The sequence below is a fragment of the Manis javanica genome, chromosome 3 (genome assembly GCF_040802235.1).
Source record: "Manis javanica isolate MJ-LG chromosome 3, MJ_LKY, whole genome shotgun sequence".
Taxonomy (NCBI): domain Eukaryota; kingdom Metazoa; phylum Chordata; class Mammalia; order Pholidota; family Manidae; genus Manis; species Manis javanica.
Window position 1 is genome coordinate 202,570,208 of NC_133158.1, and position 17,387 is coordinate 202,587,594.

The 17,387-nt window shown below is 46.7% G+C and overlaps 1 long non-coding RNA gene across 2 annotated transcripts; it reads right to left on the reverse strand.

Annotated features, from left to right (window-relative positions):
- Positions 1-2,835: 2,835 nt before the first annotated feature.
- Positions 2,836-16,209, reverse strand: LOC140848247 (uncharacterized). Of its 2 annotated transcripts, XR_012128816.1 has the most exons (4): positions 16,006-16,209; positions 10,834-10,913; positions 3,304-3,497; positions 2,836-2,945 (listed from the first exon to the last, which is right to left on the reverse strand). It is a non-coding gene; the product is annotated as an uncharacterized lncRNA (long non-coding RNA). The 2 variants fall into 2 exon arrangements; XR_012128817.1 differs by lacking the exon at positions 10,834-10,913.
- Positions 16,210-17,387: the final 1,178 nt, after the last annotated feature.

Sequence of the window (17,387 nt, forward strand, 5' to 3'; positions counted from 1 at the left end):
TCTACCCACTGACAAGCCAAAGAGCTACTTGAGCTTTAGCATCTCACTGTTAGTGTAAATTGCGGACAGCCAGTGACACCAGGAATCTGAGTAAAGTCTCTTATAGAAAGAAGGGAATCAAAATGATCAGAAAACACAAGCTTTAAAGAAAAGAGAGATAATGCAAGTAAGGAAAGCTGAAAAAACAAAAAAAAAAGGTTATTTGGAGAGATTAAAGAATATTGCACTCATGAAGGAGAAGGGGACAATAAGCGGAATGTTTGGAAGTAAAACTCGGAGATCTTCTGCAATATAGACAAAGAGCAGGATGGAAAAAATAAGGCCATCAGGGGATCAGTCCATGAGGCTAAGCACTGAGAGGAGGGCAGCTCCAGAATGAAGGGAGGGAGGGGAGGACTCAGTTATCCAGGAAATAAGGCAAGAGAATGTCCCGGAACTGAAGGGCATGCTTTTCGGCTTGGAGGTGGTCCTTAGAGTCCATTTCAGAAAAGACCACATGAAGTGACATCTTTAGAAACTTTTAGAATCTGGGGAGAAGGGAGAACATCCTAAAAGCTTTTGGAGAGAGAGAGGAAGAGCCACAGAGAGAAGGTTCAAATACGAAGGACCAGAAACCAGAATGGCCCCTGGCTCCTCATCAGAGGTGCAGGTCACACACAAACGGGGCAGGCACACACCACAGAAGAAAGTCAGCTGTCAGTGTCGCAGAGAGAAAAATAATAAACTAGCTTTGGAAATGAAATGAGCGATGTACAATAGAACGACTAAATGATTTGGGAGCAGTTGCCTGAGACGGACTCAGGAAAAAGGAATGCAGCTCTGAGAGGTTTTGTTTTTATAACATTGTTCAAACTACAGATAGAGTTCTGTGCTTGACATTATAATACAAAAAAGAATATGAGAAATTTCTCCCCAAATTCATTTCTAATAAACATTTTGCCTTGTTAAATTTAAACTTTTGGACCCTTTGAAAATATTTTCCTCTCTACCTCCCATCCTTTATCAGACATGACATCTACTGGAATGCTGTGCAATTATTATATAATAATCTGGATAAGAGGTAGTTTGTTTTCTCAGAAATCATGTCTTTCTTTTCTAGAGTATTTTAGTGTAGTGAGTAAGGTGAACTGCTGGGTTAGATTCCCACCCTCTCCGCATCAGCTGGTGATGTGGCCAAGTTACCTGATCTCTACTTCTGCTCTTCATCTGTGGGGGAGATGTGAATGGCCGCTAGCGTTTAGGGTATTGAGGAACCTGGAGTTAATAAACGCAAAGTTCTAGAAGAGGACCTGGCAGGTCCTCTCTCTTTACAGTCCCATTTTGACTGTTGTTACCAGGTAGCTTTTTAATTCAAGCTATGTGGTGATTTCTGTGTCTTCATGAGACGAAAGCATAGGAATCACACACACAGCCCCAGGGTGTATTTATTAAGAGCATAACTTGACTTTTTTGGCATAAACAAGTCGTTGCTTAGGTAATATGGATGTCCAAACTTTTCACTTTTACGATCTGACTTTAATAGTGTTTGTAACACAGACAAGATTCTTTATGCTTCATTACAAATCCCCTAAGCTTTGCTTTGCAATCCAGTGTTAGAATATTTGAAATAGTTCTGGCTATTATTTTGGTTTAAAAACAATTTTAGTTTTCTGCTGAGATACAAAATGAAGGTGTAAAGGTATCTGTTACTTTGAAAACTTCCCTGCCCTTTCTGGCCAGAAGGCTTATTGCCGACTGTGGACTGTGAGTAAAACCCATTCTAGTTACATGATATATCTGTTCGATCAACATCATTCATCTGTTATTTGCGGTTTTTAAGATATTTTATTATGGTCAAGAGGAATACAAAGAAATTTAAGTTCTTAGCTCTTCCTTGGTCAATGGTCAAGGAGAAGAAAGGCAAATGTGTTCAATCATAAACAACGCAGACATGCTGCCACAAGAATATGCCAAAGAGGGGGCAGCGAGGAGGCAGCGATTTGTGTGTAACGCCATTTGTGTCCTGGGGCACGGCACTCGGTGCCCAAGGCCATATTCAAGTGGAGGATTAAAACATGTTTACTACTTTGCTTCACTTTAGAATGGCTGGAATTTGGTTCTGGGTTAACAATTTTAGGAAAATTTAGAAATCTTACATATGTGAGAGGAAGGGGATTTGATGGGCAGACGCCTTGTGTTAGACTGGATTCCCCCTACCGAGGTCTCCATTGCTGTCCACCAGGCTGTGAGAAGCCAAAGAATTGAAACGACACATTTCCCCATGAGAGCCTAGAGGGCAGGCACCAGGATGCTGACAGCACAGCCTCCCCGTGCGTGCATATGGCCGCTGGTTTTGTCAATGAGCATCCAAACTACATCCAAATTATAACAACGTACCCCTTTATGTTTGGTCAACGTGGCTGGTGACTTTTGGGGCTCATCGGAGGAACCTGTTGCATGGGTTGTCTCCTTTCCCAGGAACCTTCACCCTCCTTGGCCTCCTGACCTGGTCTCCAGTTGTGCATCATTGTCTTTAAAGAGCTGAACTGACGTTTCCCAGCCCCAGCCTTAATTCTCATGCAACCGGTACTTGTCCTGTTAGGCTAGTCACTCTCTTTTAATTGCCTTTTTACCTGCCTGAATGTTCCCTCCAGACCCAGCTGGTCAGGGACCATGTCTTGTTGAGACATTTTGATACATCTGAGAAACTTTGTCACCTAATAAAAAAGGGCAGGTCTGTCACACTCATTCACCTTGCAGGCTCTACAATGATGTCCTCATAGGAAATGATTATCCTATGCTTTATTTATGCATTTAAAATGCATACATTATGTTAGTCTGATAAATATTCAGAATCTTCCCAGTTTCTTCTTTCCTTATTATCTCATTATACAGAGCACAGGGGACTTCGAATTTGTGGTACATTAGTCGTGTCTGTAAAAGGTATTTCACCTTGATGCACAGCTCTGAGGAGACAGAAAGCAGGTTAGAGACATGCTTAGTAAGAAGACATTACTTGTCAGCACATTCAGATGTTGTTTGGACTTCTATTCTCTGAGCTGGTTATGTTGGTTATGTTTAGAACTCTTAAAACCTAAACAGCTATGGCAGACATGCTGAATTAGCTTAATGGGCTGGTTGTGAGTCCAGCCACAAACCATGAGTAAGGGGCCAAGTATCTGGTAGACCGTGCTGGCTTCCTCCTTCCAGGCTTACAGCCAGAGTAAGGCAGGCAGGCTGCCAAGAGGTAAAGAGGCCTTGCAACTGGTTCCCACCAATTTTTAGAGCTTCTTAGGAGACATAGGTAAAAAAAGAGACTCTTACTGTCCTTGGTGGGTTGTCTGTGCTGTGCCACAGGGCGCCTGCAGTCCCTCAGTCATGTCCAAGGGCCCAGAAGCTTCTGACGGTAATGCCCATGCAGCAAGAGGTAAACTCAGCAGGTACCATCGAGCTTTATTAGCCAGCTGGCTAACTATGGGTTTTCCTAGTACAGTTTGGTACACATGTAGTGATGAGTCCTGATGAAAAATATAATTCATTAGGTTTTGGTGGAAAATAGTATGTTCTCTTCAAAAAGTGAAATGACTTTCAGGGTGCATACACCAGCAGCATTGTCCCATGGAGGACTCAGCTTTACCCAGTGTTTTGCAAGTCTGTGTCCCAGGGTGGGGTGACATTAGCTATGGGTATTTGTAACAGTGAAATTTTAAGAGCACAGGAAAATTATCAGCAGCTATTGTCCAAGTTAATGAAATGTAAACCTAATTCACACCAACCAGATTTGGCAGTGTATGGCCACATGAAATGAGGACGGTGTGTGCCCACATGTATGGAGGCCAGCGTGTACCTGAGTGAACTGGGGCCAGTGAGCACCCACAGGTACAGAGGCCAGCATGTGCCAACATGAACTGGGACCAGTGAGTGCCCACAGGTACAGAGGCCAGCGTGTGCCCACATGAACCAGGGGAAGTGAGTGCCCACAGGTACAGAGGCCAGCGTGTGCCCATGTGAACCGGGGCCAGTGAGCACCCACAGGTACAGAGGCCAGCGTGTGCCCATGTGAACTGGGGCCAGCGAGCGTCCACAGGTACTGAGGCCAGTGTGTGCCCATGTGAACTGGAGCCAGTGAGTGCCCACAGGTACAGAGGCCAGTGTGTGCCCACGTGAACTGGAGCCAGGGAGCACCCACAGGTACTGAGGCCAGAGTGTGCCCACATGAACTGGGGCCAGCGAGCGCCCACAGGTACTGAGGTCAGTGTGTGCCCATGTGAACCAGGGCCGGTGAGTGCCCACAGGTACTGAGGCCAGTGTGTGCCCACCTGAACCGGGGCCAGTGAGCGCCCACAGGTACTGAGGCAGTGATAGCTATGCTGCCCAAAGTAATGGGCTGTTTTCCTGATTAGAATCACTGAAGGAAATAATTATGAAATAAACCCTTAAAAACACAATTATTGACTCTCCTTTGAATCCTATTATCAATAAATGTAATTCTTCAGATTTTTTCTTGTTGTATCCAATGCATTAGAAAAAACATGATTGATATTTATTAATTGAAGAATAAGGAAAACCATTGAAAGAACGGGTCTGTATCACTGAGTTTTGTTTTCCAATGGGTATCACAAGCTTCTTAATGTGAGTATGGTACCTTTTACTATGGGCCTTTCCGCCTCCTTCTATCTTTTGCATTCTCCATAATGTGTGGTAGAAAGGATGCACTTTATCTGTCCATTCATTCAACAAGCGATTATCAAACACCTATTATATGTAAACACGATGGTGATTCATGGGTCAACAAGACATAGTGCCTGACTTCATGGAGTCTGGAGGGGCATCCTGGCAAGACAAGAGGGGATTACAACAGTGTGAACCGTCCTGACACCATGTTGTGAGAATCCTGGCTGGGGTCAGATACGAGCAAAGGCCCCCTAAGGAAGTGGATCTCACTTGATGTCAGGAGGTTAACAGATCTATGAAAGTAAAGAAGATTCAGGGAAAGGGGACTGCATGGTGATCTCTGTGTGGAGGATCCTATGACATGAAATTTGAGAGTAATTTGTTGGATTTCTTTTCACTGACAACAGAGAAGTTAACACTGAAGTGATATAAAGAAAAACATCATTGGACATGCTCATTTGATAGGACCACTCTTGCCCTTAAAACAACATGATGTGAATGCATATTTGAAGTACTCAAAGTTCTTTATTCATATTAGGCATGATGGATTTCTGGTGATGGTAAAATTAATTTGTCTTGACCACACATATTATTTTTCTGCATAAACCTCCAAATAAGCCATGTGAATAAATCTCCGTATTCTTGAGAGGGTGCAGTAGGGCCAAGACATAGCATATGGGGAGAAGACATTGATCATAAGGAATCGAGCTGGAGAGTTAGACATGGAAGCTGAGTTTACCTGAGTTTGGAAGTTAACCCGGGACAGAAGGTTCACTGATTCATTGTTGTTGTTTTATAAAGATCACCCTAATGGAGAGGAGAGGGAGAGATTGGGGTGGGGCAAGTTATGTAGGAGATACGAGGAGAGTCTGAATGGAGGGCATGGAAGGGTAAATGAAGAGAGGAAGGATGTGGGATCCATAAAGTAGGTAGAACTGAGTGTGGGAGGCACACAAGAGAGATGGGAAGAATCCTGGCATCTCGGTGTGGGAGACAAGGTGAATGACAGACATTGATGCTGGGAACAAGGAGGGTTGCGGCCAGGGCAGAGATCTGCTTCTGCTGTGCACAGTGTTTGAAGGGCTGGGGCAGGTCTGTCCCAGAAGTGGGTATGTAGCCCTCCATTGGAAGAGACGGAATTTGGAGGAGTGCCTTGGGCAGGCAGAGGAGAGGATGGGATTTGGGTGCATGCTCAGGCAGAGGCCTTCACTGGGAAATGCATGACGTTTTCCTCTTTCCATGCCGAGTTTGAAACCACTGTGGAGCTGGACACAGGAGTTAGACAGTTAGAGGTGGAAACATTACCTTGATTGCTGATGAAGTTGATGAGAGAACAAAGTTCTGTTTGAGACCAAAAGGCTTTGTTAGAATTTTACCCGGTAGTTTTCATACTCACTTGCTCCTGGCTTGGAGAGGAGAGCAAGTCAGAGTACAGGCTATATGCATGCAGACATATTAGAAGAAAGAGGGTCCTTATCACAAGTTCCCCAATCAAGTAAGTCATTCCTTTTTAGTGGGGAAGAGTAAGGAGGGGCTGGAGAGAAACTGGAATTGTTGCTCTAGGTGAAGTTCCTTCACATGGAAGCTTGAGGTCAGGATGAATAGTCTCTCAGTAATCTGCATTTGAGAGGAGAGCAGAGCAAGAGAATATAAAAGCATAAGATGATAATGATGATAATGGTGGTGATGATCATGGTGATGGTGATGACAGTGATGGCGATGATGATGCTGCTGATGGTGATGCTGATGGTGATGGCGGTAGTGATGATGTTGATGGTGGTGATGGCGATGATGGTGATGCTGATGATGGTGATCATGGTGATGGTGATGGTGGTGATGGTGATGATGGTGATGCTGATGATGGTGATCATGGTGATGGTGGTGATGGTGATGGTGGTGATGGTGATGGTGGTGATGGTGATGGTAGTGATAGTGATGATGGTGATGGTGATGATGGTGATCATGGTGATGGTGGTGATGGTGATGATGGTGATGATGGTGATCATGGTGATGGTGGTGATGGTGATGGTGATCATGGTGGTGATGGTGATGGCGGTGGTGGTGATGATGGTGATGGTGATGATGGTAGTGATGGTGGTGATGGTGATGGCGGTGATGGTGATGGTGATGATGGTGATGGTGGTGATGGTGGTGATGGTGATGGTGGTGATGGTGATGGTGATGATGGTGATGGTGGTGATGGTGATCATGGTGATGGTGATGGTGATGATGGTGATGCTGATGATGGTGATCATGGTGATGGTGGTGATGGTGATGGTGGTGATGGTGATGGTGGTGATGGTGATGGTAGTGATAGTGATGATGGTGATGGTGATGATGGTGAAGATGGTCATGGTGATGGTCATGATGGTCATGATGGTGACTGATGGTGGTGGCAATGATTATGATGAAAGTTGCTCATTTGTACTGAGTAGTTACCACATAGCAGGCATGGGTCTAAGCTGTATAATCATCGACTTCTTTAATCCCTACAACAAGGAGGAAGTACAGGTAAGGAACTGGAAACACAAGTAAGTGGTAGATTCAGAATTTGAATCTAAGAATTATGGCTTAGAAACTGGTCTCTTGAGAAATAATATCGAGGGAAGGTGGAGAAGGAGCACAAGTAGCAGAGCAGGGTGGCATGGGCCAGGACAGGAGGGGTCGCATGGTCAGCATGAGGTGAGCTAAGGATTTGACTACAGATCTGCAGCTCCAGGCTGTGACTGCATATTACTGACACTATGAACTTTAAAGGATAAAGGATAAACAAAACACAGCAGTTGTTTATCTCAAGATTTCAACATTTAGAGCAAGTTAATAAGAACATTAAGATCTTAAATCAATCAATGTCCTGTGCTTTAGGTTTGTTTTTTATTATTGAAATCAAAGTATAATAGTTTCCTCTGTGTAGGCATAGCCTTTAATGCTCAGTTGATCTGGATGATATTAAATTGATATTCAAGTTAGAAAAATAATAATTTTACTGACTACGAAGGTTCAACTAATTGTATAACTCTGATATTTCCATTGTGCTCTGTATAAGCAATGTGAGATGTGAGTTGAGACTTGGAAATCAAGAGACTGGCAAGTGGGTCCTACCTTTGCTTTGTAGAATTAAGTAACGTTTCTAATCCCAGTTCTTCTTAATGGGGCAAACCATATATATATATACACCATGCATGGTACCCTGTGGTGATATTAGAAGGATGTTTAAATGTGGACCTTTGAACTAGGTTTGGAGGCTCTCTGAGTCCCATATTCCCTGTCTTGCCCATTTGGAGATGCCAGAGAAGCACCATCCTGTGAAACAGATTTCTTGGATCTTTCTGCTGTGAAAAATTGGGAAATTAGTCAGACACTCCTATTACTTTAGTGAAATATCTGTTTTGAAGAAACATGCAAATTAAATTTAAGGGCTTCAGTGCAAGATCTAGACTTCTTCACATTGAACTGTGTACTAAGACAAATACGCTGAAATCTTTTGACTTACTGAAAACATGGTTCCAAATTACACTCAGGGAGGTCACAGTCTCCTCCGTCATGAGGCCACATGTACTGCTTTTCCAGGTCTACACCTAGGCCATTTATATGCAGTTTTTCCTGCTAATCTCACTTGGAAATTTCAAGACAGTATATATATATATCTCTCACTAATTGTTTCTTGACAGACAAATTGCAAATGCTCTCCCAGCAAAAGCAGAAATGGTCTTGCAGGCATCTGCAATTTGAAATCTTTTGTCTCTGAAGATCTTTGAGACAAATACCTGTGAAATGTGAAATTTCTCTAAGATCTTAATTCACAGACAGTAGATGCTTCTGGCTGTATAGAAAATGCTACAACAGTATACAAGCCAGGTTTTCAACACTATGTCTGAAGAAGTGCTGTGGTAGTAAAATCAGTTGAAAAACTGTTCATTCACCCATTTTGTGTGACCTTTAATACTCTGGGCTCCCAAGTAAACAAAACAGAGCATTCAGCTTTTATTAGATACCATTTAGTTTGTCATTCAATATACAGTACATTCGGGATTCATTCACTGCTCAACACAGCCTGAATGCAACAGCGCTCATACTCAGCCACCTGTGAGTATCTGAATATGAAGATATTTTAATAAGAACAAGGTCAAGTGTTACATGACCCAATGTAGAAACATGCTAATTATTACCATGATAATGACGGGCCTGCGTCTGGCTCCTGTCATGGTATGTATATGTCCCTGTGCATACATGTCTCCCACTGCCCACCTCCATGGCTGTCTATGTTGGCCCAGAAGCAGACTCTGTGGAGGGAAAGGCCAGAGGTCACAGAGCCTTGTCACTCTCCAAGCTTGGCAACAAAATGAGCTATGCTCTTCCTACAAGGAGTGAGGAGGGACTGAACGTGTCCCCAGCCTTTGAGCAGGGCAGAGGAAGGAAAGGTGGAGCCGCAGCATGATGGTCCTGCTCCCCGTTCCTCCAACCTCTCTGCCTTGTTGGGCCTGGGCTGGCGGTCTCCTCTCAAATTTCCTGGCTTGAGAATCACAAATCTATCTTGGTGTCTGCATCATGTGTGGAAACTTCAAACCCACACTGGAGGAAGGGCACAGTCCCTGTTACTAATGTCTCAGCCCTTTCCTAATTCGAGAAGGGCCTTTTCTCCTTCCGTGGGGTGGCAAATGCTCTTCAGTGTTACCCAGCACCCTTTCACATGCTCTGGTTAACTTTTTAGATCTCTGTGCTCTGGCCCTTCTCCTTGGCTCTGCAGTATACACACAACCTTTCTTTTTGAAATAAAGCTTAGCTCTGCCAAGTGGAAGTCTCGTCTCTAAATTGGATTTTTAGAGATTGTTTTGTAAGTCTAAAGATGAACAATCTTCCTCTGGCTCTGGGCTCTGCCTTCCCCTGAATGACGGACACTTCAGTCCTGCTGAGGGGAGGCTGTCCATTAGCAAGGAAGTCCCTGTGTGAGGTCTCGATGCTGCTTACAGGCTTGTGCCCGAGGGGACCGTGTGGAGACAGCACTCCCTCAGCTCCCTAAAGAGGAAGCCTGGACGTGGATGCTCCGGAGCATGTCACTGCCGCCTCCCAGCTGGGAATCTGTGTCAAAGGGCATGAGAGGAAACGACAAATACACATCTCGGAAGGAAACAGCCCCAGGAGAAGATGTCCTTGTCCTGCATTTAAGCAAAAGGAAGCTCAGGATTTCATGTCTCAAGGTGATCTCTGTTCTGCTTCCTCTTCTCAAACATATCATGTGTCTAAGGCTCTTGACACATCTTTGGGAAGATACAGGAAGATTCTTTCATTGTTTAGGCCCATCTCCTCCAGTGCCTATTGGGACTGAATGGAATAGGTCCCAAACCAGGCCACTTGGCAAAACACAAATGCACACTAGTAAAATTATTGAAGATGAGCATCTCTAATTCAGGGAGGCCTTTAGAGAACGCATTTGACTTTTGGAAGCTTCTGAGAGCACGTCCTGGCTATGTGAACACTTACTGGTATGATTAATTCTCCTGGCAATGGGTTAGTGGATGTAGCAATTGTGCATCTGAAGTCTGTTAGGGGAAGGGTTCTCAGTGTGAAGCACACCCAGTCACATGCAGAAAAGCGTTCCTCTTGCCCTTCTGAACACATACCTGCCAGCTGTGAGCCTGTGCCCTGTGCCAGGTTAAAATGCAAGATCACAGGTCTGCTGGGTCCCTCCAGAGACTCTGCCCCTTCCCTGCTCAGCCTCCTTGGAAAAACTGGAGAGGCAGAACCTATTTCTGATGAGTCAGGGCAAAGGTTTGCTCCTCCTGGGCTGTGTTCCTGTTCTGGTGCTTGATTTGCCCTCGGGCCGCCCTCGCTTTGCAGTCGGCCCTGCCCCTGGACAGCCCCCTGTGCATGCTCATCTGTCTTCATACGTCCTCACAACTTCTAGTTCCTTGTAAGTGTATGATCAGCTTTGCCCTCTCCCTCGGCTCATGCATGCCATGAGCAATCCCGTCGAAGTGTCTGTCCTTGGCCCAGAGCCGCCATGTGAGATGGGCTGAGAAGATGATGGGTAAGTCCCCCATTTACCTCCACGATGTTTTGGAAATGCCCTGTATCACACCCACCAGAACTGCATAGTAAGGTTTCACCTCTACCTAATCTGCATGACCCTGGCTGGTCATTTAGCCTTTGTTTCATAACCCACAAGAGCATTAAAGATACCTTCTGGTTTTGTGGGTCTGGTAGTCTGGACACCCAACAGGCCTGCATACATTCCGACGTGAGCCCCTGGAACTTGTCCTCTGGAGAGTGTAAGAGGGTGGAGCAGAGTCAGACTCCGTCCTATTCCTCAGCTGCACTTATGCCCTCAGGAAACAAGTTGGTGACGATTCTACCCCACAGGCTCAGCAGCCCCACTGTCAGTGTTGTGATGGCTGCAGCAGGTGCAGGGTGCTCTGGGAGAATTCTTTCTCTGGCAACTCAGAGTTACCCTCTCAACCCAAGTGTGGACCTTATTCTGCTGGGGACCTTCCTGGGTGGCATGACCCCTCTTACCTTCATCTCCTCCATCTCCTCCACTCCTGTGACCAGTAAGCCTGAGGCTCTGATTCCCCGCTTGTTGTGAGGTCACCCTTAGCTGCTCTTGGCACACCCATGTGCCACACGCGTGGGCCACTGCAGTTTGCCAGGTTCCCTATTTTCCTGTGAGCATTATTGCCCCCCATCCTTTATGGGGGTTTCGCTGCTGGTAGAAACCTCATTCCCATTAAATTTTAATTACATTAACAATGTAATTCTAGGACACTTTATTTCCCTGGGTATTTCTGACCTGAATTTTGGCCAACTCTGTCTTACAAAGTCAGCAGGTTTCCTCCAAATATTATCATTAAGTGTTTCCTATGTGAAATCCTGTCCTTTCCAATGTGCTTGGAAGAAGGAAACAGCAAAAACAATATATGATCCTTTCTCTTTACAGCCAGCTGCTTGTTGAGTCCTTAGACAATTTCATGAGAGTCAAGAACGCTCCTGGTAGCAGCCGGACAAGCAGGTCAAGGAGGTCAAAGGCTTTTCAAATGTTCTGTGGGGAGTGGTTCCGCTGGTGTGTCCTCCCAGAGCAGGCTGAGCTTATTCCCTCCATGTCTGGGATCCTAATACAATTCTAGAATTCACTGTTTTCCTGTGGCCTTTGCACTTTCACAGTGGGGAAGGAGAAGGCATGCAGAGCACCCCAGGGCTTTTTGTGGGCAGGCAGGAAGCCTGGTGGTTTGCACCCTGGCGCAGCAGCGAGGATGTCCACAGACTTAATGCATGGTGAGAGAAAGAAAGATTTCTCTTGGCTTCTGAGGGTGCAGCTGATGTGTTCCAAGACATGGATACCTGTAGGAGGATGTCTGGGAAGGAAGGTCATGAGCTCAGGTGTGCATGTGTGAAGTTTGAAATGTTTATTGGACATCTATGTGGGACCCTGGAGTTAAGGGGTGCTGTCTCTTCAGGGGTTCTGCCTTTTGGAATGGTCAGATTATAGATGGTATACACAAAGCATGACGCTGGGCGAGGTCATCAAAGGAACAGGTGTAGAAAGGAGAAATGGTCTGAGGCCTGGCCTGTGTCAGCATTCCTGGGCTGGGGTGGGGGACAGTGACAGAGACTGAGAAAACCAGAGCAGGGCACACGGTTTGCAGGATGTTAGGTGAGCACCTCAGCGACCGTGACTGAGGGCCAAGAGCCATCTGGGAGCCCTGGTGGAGGAAGCTAGCACTTCAGCACTAAGTGTGGACAACTTGGAGGTGATCAATGAACCAGGTAAGGGAAGTTTTGTGGAAAAGGTAGTAGTGAAGTAATAGGAAATGGTATATGGGGCTCTGTCCCCAGTTCCTGGCATAGAACCTGAAAACTGTTATGATTTTCTGAGTGATTGGAGCCCTAGGACCATCCTTTGTCCTAATATTTGGGCTCTGCACCCCAGTTCCTGGCACAGACCCCACAAGTCCCTTGGAATTTCTTGGATATAGGAGAGTCTTTTGTTCCAATGAGGCCATTCTGGGGGGCTCCTGGGTGGGGGCTGGCCACCAGGAAGCCCAGCATGACGAGGAGTGAGGAGCTTTCAGCAGCGTTCCCTTCCTCCAGTAGGACAGGCTGGAAGTGGTCAGTAATCAGTCAGGTGAGGAAGCTTCCAGAAAAGCACAGAAGTAGAGTGGGGATAGCTGCTGGGTGGTGAGAACATCTGCATGCCGTTAAGGGGTGCTCCTGACTCCCTGGGGGCACAGGCTCCGCACTCAGGGATCTCTCTGAGCGTCTCCTCACCTGGCCGTTCATCTGCATGCTTTATCATATCCTTTCGTAAATGGAGAATGCGAGTTTTCTTAAGAGCTGTGAACTGTTCTAGCAAAGGCCAAACCCAAGGAGGGTGATGGCAGCCCTGATCTATACTGGTTGTAGAAGCAGGTGACGGCCTGGGGCTTGTGGCTGGTGTCTGATGTTGGGAGCCTGCCTCTCGAGCCCACCACCCATGCATCTGAGGCCATCTCCAGGTAGACAGTGTCGGGATTGGGTGAAAGTGCAGGACACCCAGAGGTGGTGGAGTATTGGGTGGTGTGTAGTTTGTGGGGTTATGGCATGAGAGTTAAGGAGACACATGTGAGACATTTGCACTTCCTACTCAAGAGTTAAAAAGGTGATTGGAGTGGGCTTGCAGAATGAGAGGGTATCCAGGACAGTGACCCTTTTGAGGTATTTGTTTTAAAGGGGAGGAGAGAAATGGAGTAGGAGAGTAGGTGGGTCAAGCGAGATGTTTGTTTAGGGTGGGAGAAATCACAGCATGTTTATATGCTGGTGGATAAGATGCAACTCAGAAGGAAAATATACCAGCCCTTGAAGGAGGTGGGGGAGGCCATGCCTGCAAGTGGATGAGAGGAGGTGGGATCTGATGCACACGCAGGGCGCTTGGGTCTGCCAAGGACGGCAGGGCACCCAGGGTAAGGGGGTAAGGAAAGGAGGGAGAGCATGAGGCATAGATGCAGGCGGTATGTGATGGTGGAAGCTTGTGAAGACCGATTGCTCCTTCTTCTGACTTGGGAGGTTGAAGGAGGGAGATGGAATGGGAAGAGGGCTCCGAAGAGGTGGGGGATGCATCTTCATCCTGGGTCTGTTTGTTTGTGTGGATGCAGACACAGAGCTGGATTTACCCAAGAGGTAGATGAAGTCATGGAGAGGAAGAAGGGTCTGGAAGTGTATGCAAAGGGCTGGTCATAACTATTGATCATAGGTCTCACGCAATCCAGACGGAAGGACAGTGAGGGGTGGGGTCCATGGATCATGGATGATGCTGCTCAGATTCGCAGGGCTGGGAACCTAGGGCAGTTGGCGGAAGACAGAGAGTGAGGGTGAGCTACTTAAAGGCCTGCTACAGAGATCCAGGTAAGGATTGTGGGGTTATTGTTCAGTGGGATAAAAAGGAAAGGCGAGATCTGAGTTCTTCCTCTGACTTGCTTAACTGCTGTGGAGGATGGCTTGAGCAGCCCTGGAGGAGATGAAGATGGACGGTCTGGGCATGTGTCAGAGTGAAGTTAGGATGGCCAGCTGTGAGTTGGACTGGGGCCTTCTGTGAGCCGGGCTGGGGCCTGCTGTGAGCCAGGCTGGGGCCAGCCAGGAGGAGAGCAGATGCCTTTGCTGGCTGTCATGGCCAAGCCACAGTGTGACCACTGGCACTGTGACTGGGGTGGAAGGAAACATTTCTTCCAGGTGGGACAGGTGCTCTCTGCTGGAGATACTCAGTTTGAGATGCTTCAGTGTCACATGGCTAGTGTGTGAACACTCCCGAAGCCCAAGGGGGAGGTTGGGAATGCCTTAGAGCCAGGTAGGGCCAGGGTCTACACCCTGGGGCCTGCATGGGCTAAGATGCTCCATTGTTTGGTCAAAAACCAGTTGACATGTTGCTGGAAGTTATATTTTAGACGTGATTAACATTTAGATCAGTAGCCTTTAAAGCAGATTATGTTCTATAATGTGGTGGGCCTCATCCAGTCAGTTGCAGGCCTTAGGAATGAAGACTGAGGGCCTTAGAGCAAGAAGGAATTCCCTCCAGACCACAACATAGATCAGCCTGAGTATCCAGCCCTTTTCCCTGTGGAATTCAGACCCAAGACTGCAACATAGACTTTTGCCTGAATTTCCAGCCCAATGGCCTGCCATACAGATTTCCAACTTTCTAGTTCCCACAGCTGTATGAGACAATTCATTAAAATCAACCTCTTTCTCCCTTACCCTCCTTTCCTTTGTAATTAAGCTGGGCAAAGTCGTAAGGGTCTTATAAATGTTATTAGGGATTGTTCCTTGTTATTATTTTCCTTTCCTTTTTCAGTGGCTCTTCATCCCTCCTGATTGGCTTCATTGGCTTCACCATCAAGAGGCTGTTCTCTTGAGCAGCCAACGCTTGCTTGGTTCTGGCATACATCCCTTTTAAAAGAGAAAGTGGCTCTTTCTTGATACTGGATAGTTAATTAATATGCCAGGGAGGATTTGGATTGGCTTAGGCTGGGTGACATGCCCATCCCCAAATTAATCACTGGGGGATGTGTTGCTCTGATTGGCTGCCGAGGGTCGTAGGTCCCTCCTGGAGGCATCTTATCCAGACACAAGGGGCTGGTGCAGTGGGGTGGTCTGCAAAGGCACTGCACTGGTTCCATTTGGAAAGGGAAAATGAACCCGTGGACCCTCTGCTCCCCAGGCAACTTTACTAGTCATCCCTGAGCTGTGTGTTCTCCTATCCGATCCTCTCTGTGGTCGCACCTTCTGTGGGGACAGAAGCTGTTTATTTTCATCTTCACATCTCCACTGCGAGCATAGTTCTCAGTTCCTAATAGTGCTAAGCAAATTCCTGTTACTGGAGCACATTTATTAACTTTTCTCCAGTTAGTTGCTCTCTTGCTGGGGCCTTCCTTGTTCCTTCAGCAGGTGAAAACTCTTCTCAGGTGTCTTTTTCTGAGAGATAAGCCCTTTAAAAAAAAGGTCATTGTTTACCTCTCACTGGAGTCTCATTCTCCTTTTCCCCTTCAAGTTTCTTGAAAGAGTTGAGACCCTCTGTCTCGTCTTTCTGCCACCCACTGATCAGACCCTTCTTTTTCTCTGATGTGACACTTACCTTCTTGTAGGACCACTGGCACCCACCAGTCCTTCCTAAGCAGGCCACTGTCCTTAGGATGGAATGCCCTCAGACATTCACCGGTCCATGCATGTTACTGATTCACCTCCTAAACCTTTGCTCATTAGCCAAACATGTATCGTGTTCTAGGTACCATGGATATAGAGCCATGGTCTTGCCACCAGCAACTTTTACACTATTGTTCACTTCTCACTTCCAGTAAAATGTACCTGGATAGTCAGACCATCTACTACCTGAATTTTGCATCTGCAGGGTCCTTGCCGGTCCATTCCAAGTTCTGTTAAAGATGGATTGTCCTGAGGTCGCTCCTTGGCTAGGGAGCCTCCCTGGCTCTTGGCTGCTCGGAACAGGCCTCCCTGTGGCTCTGTCCGGCCTCACCCGCCATGTCTGCATCTGCTTCCTGCAGTGTCCAGCCTTCTGGGAAACCTCAGTCCTAAATCTTGTGCTCCTGGTTCTCATGTGCACTTCCACGTAATAATGTGCAGGGACTGGCTTCCAGCCAATCAGACTCTCGCTTTCCTTGCCACCTTCTGGACTTGCTGGAAGTGACTGCTGCCTCTAAATGTCAATAGGACCTAGATTACGCCCATCTTTAGTTTCAGAAGCCTAGAGGAGCTGCATCTAGATTTTAACTGAAAGCCCGGTAGGCCGGGAGGACTGCTCAGTATCTGCCCGATTACAGGTTTTAACTCAGTGAGTATGAGACGGTGAATGAACAACCCAGCCCTGCCGGAGGGTCAGATGTGCCCCGCGATGCTCCCGCGGGTCTGTGGGACCCCGTATGGAGCTTCCCCAGTTGTTCTCAGGATCATTCCAGAAATAATACCCAGGTTGTGGGCTCCCAGTGAGCAGCTGGTAGACTCTACCGGACAAGAGAAGGAAATCTGGAGGAAGGCAAAACACAAGGAGCAGATCAGCTCATCCCGCCGGATGCCGGAGAGTCATTACGTCCACGAAGGGCTTATCAGGTGAAAGAGAGCTGCCAGGTAACCGTCCATCTGACCTTTTATCCATGAAAAAATATAAGCAGAATTGATGAGGGTGGAGCAGTTACGTCTTGGTGTAGCGTCCACCAGGGTCATAGGTCTTCTGTAGATGCTAAACTGATTAGGTATATTAGGCGAACTTTAATTAAAAGGGATAATTTTACAATACTCGAACTGACTAATAATTTCACGTAACGGTAAGAATACAGCAGAGGCTTATTATAGAAGTGTTGGTTTCCTTTTAAATCTGATCCTTTCTCATCAGGGAATTTATAGTAGTTCTCAGCTCCTACTACTAATGGGATAAATCCCTCCGGCTCTGTCAATATTTCGAAGTTGCCTCTGTGACTTGTGTACTTCATTGTTGTGCTTTCTCAGCTTTGGGGGTGATTTCAGCACCCCCAGAAGCTCATCCAATTTCTATCCACTTTCAGTTGTAGAACATGGCTTGGGTGTCTCTGCTGTGACTCCTGCACGTTCACAGTCCTTCGTCCTGTACTTAGGTTCTGGTTGACGTTTTCCTTGTCACCCTCCTTTCCTGCAGCCCCTCGTGCTCTGCATCCTGCAGTTCCATAAACTCTCTGCATGTTTCTTTCCTCATGGGCTGTCCTCCCCAGGGTGCACCCTAC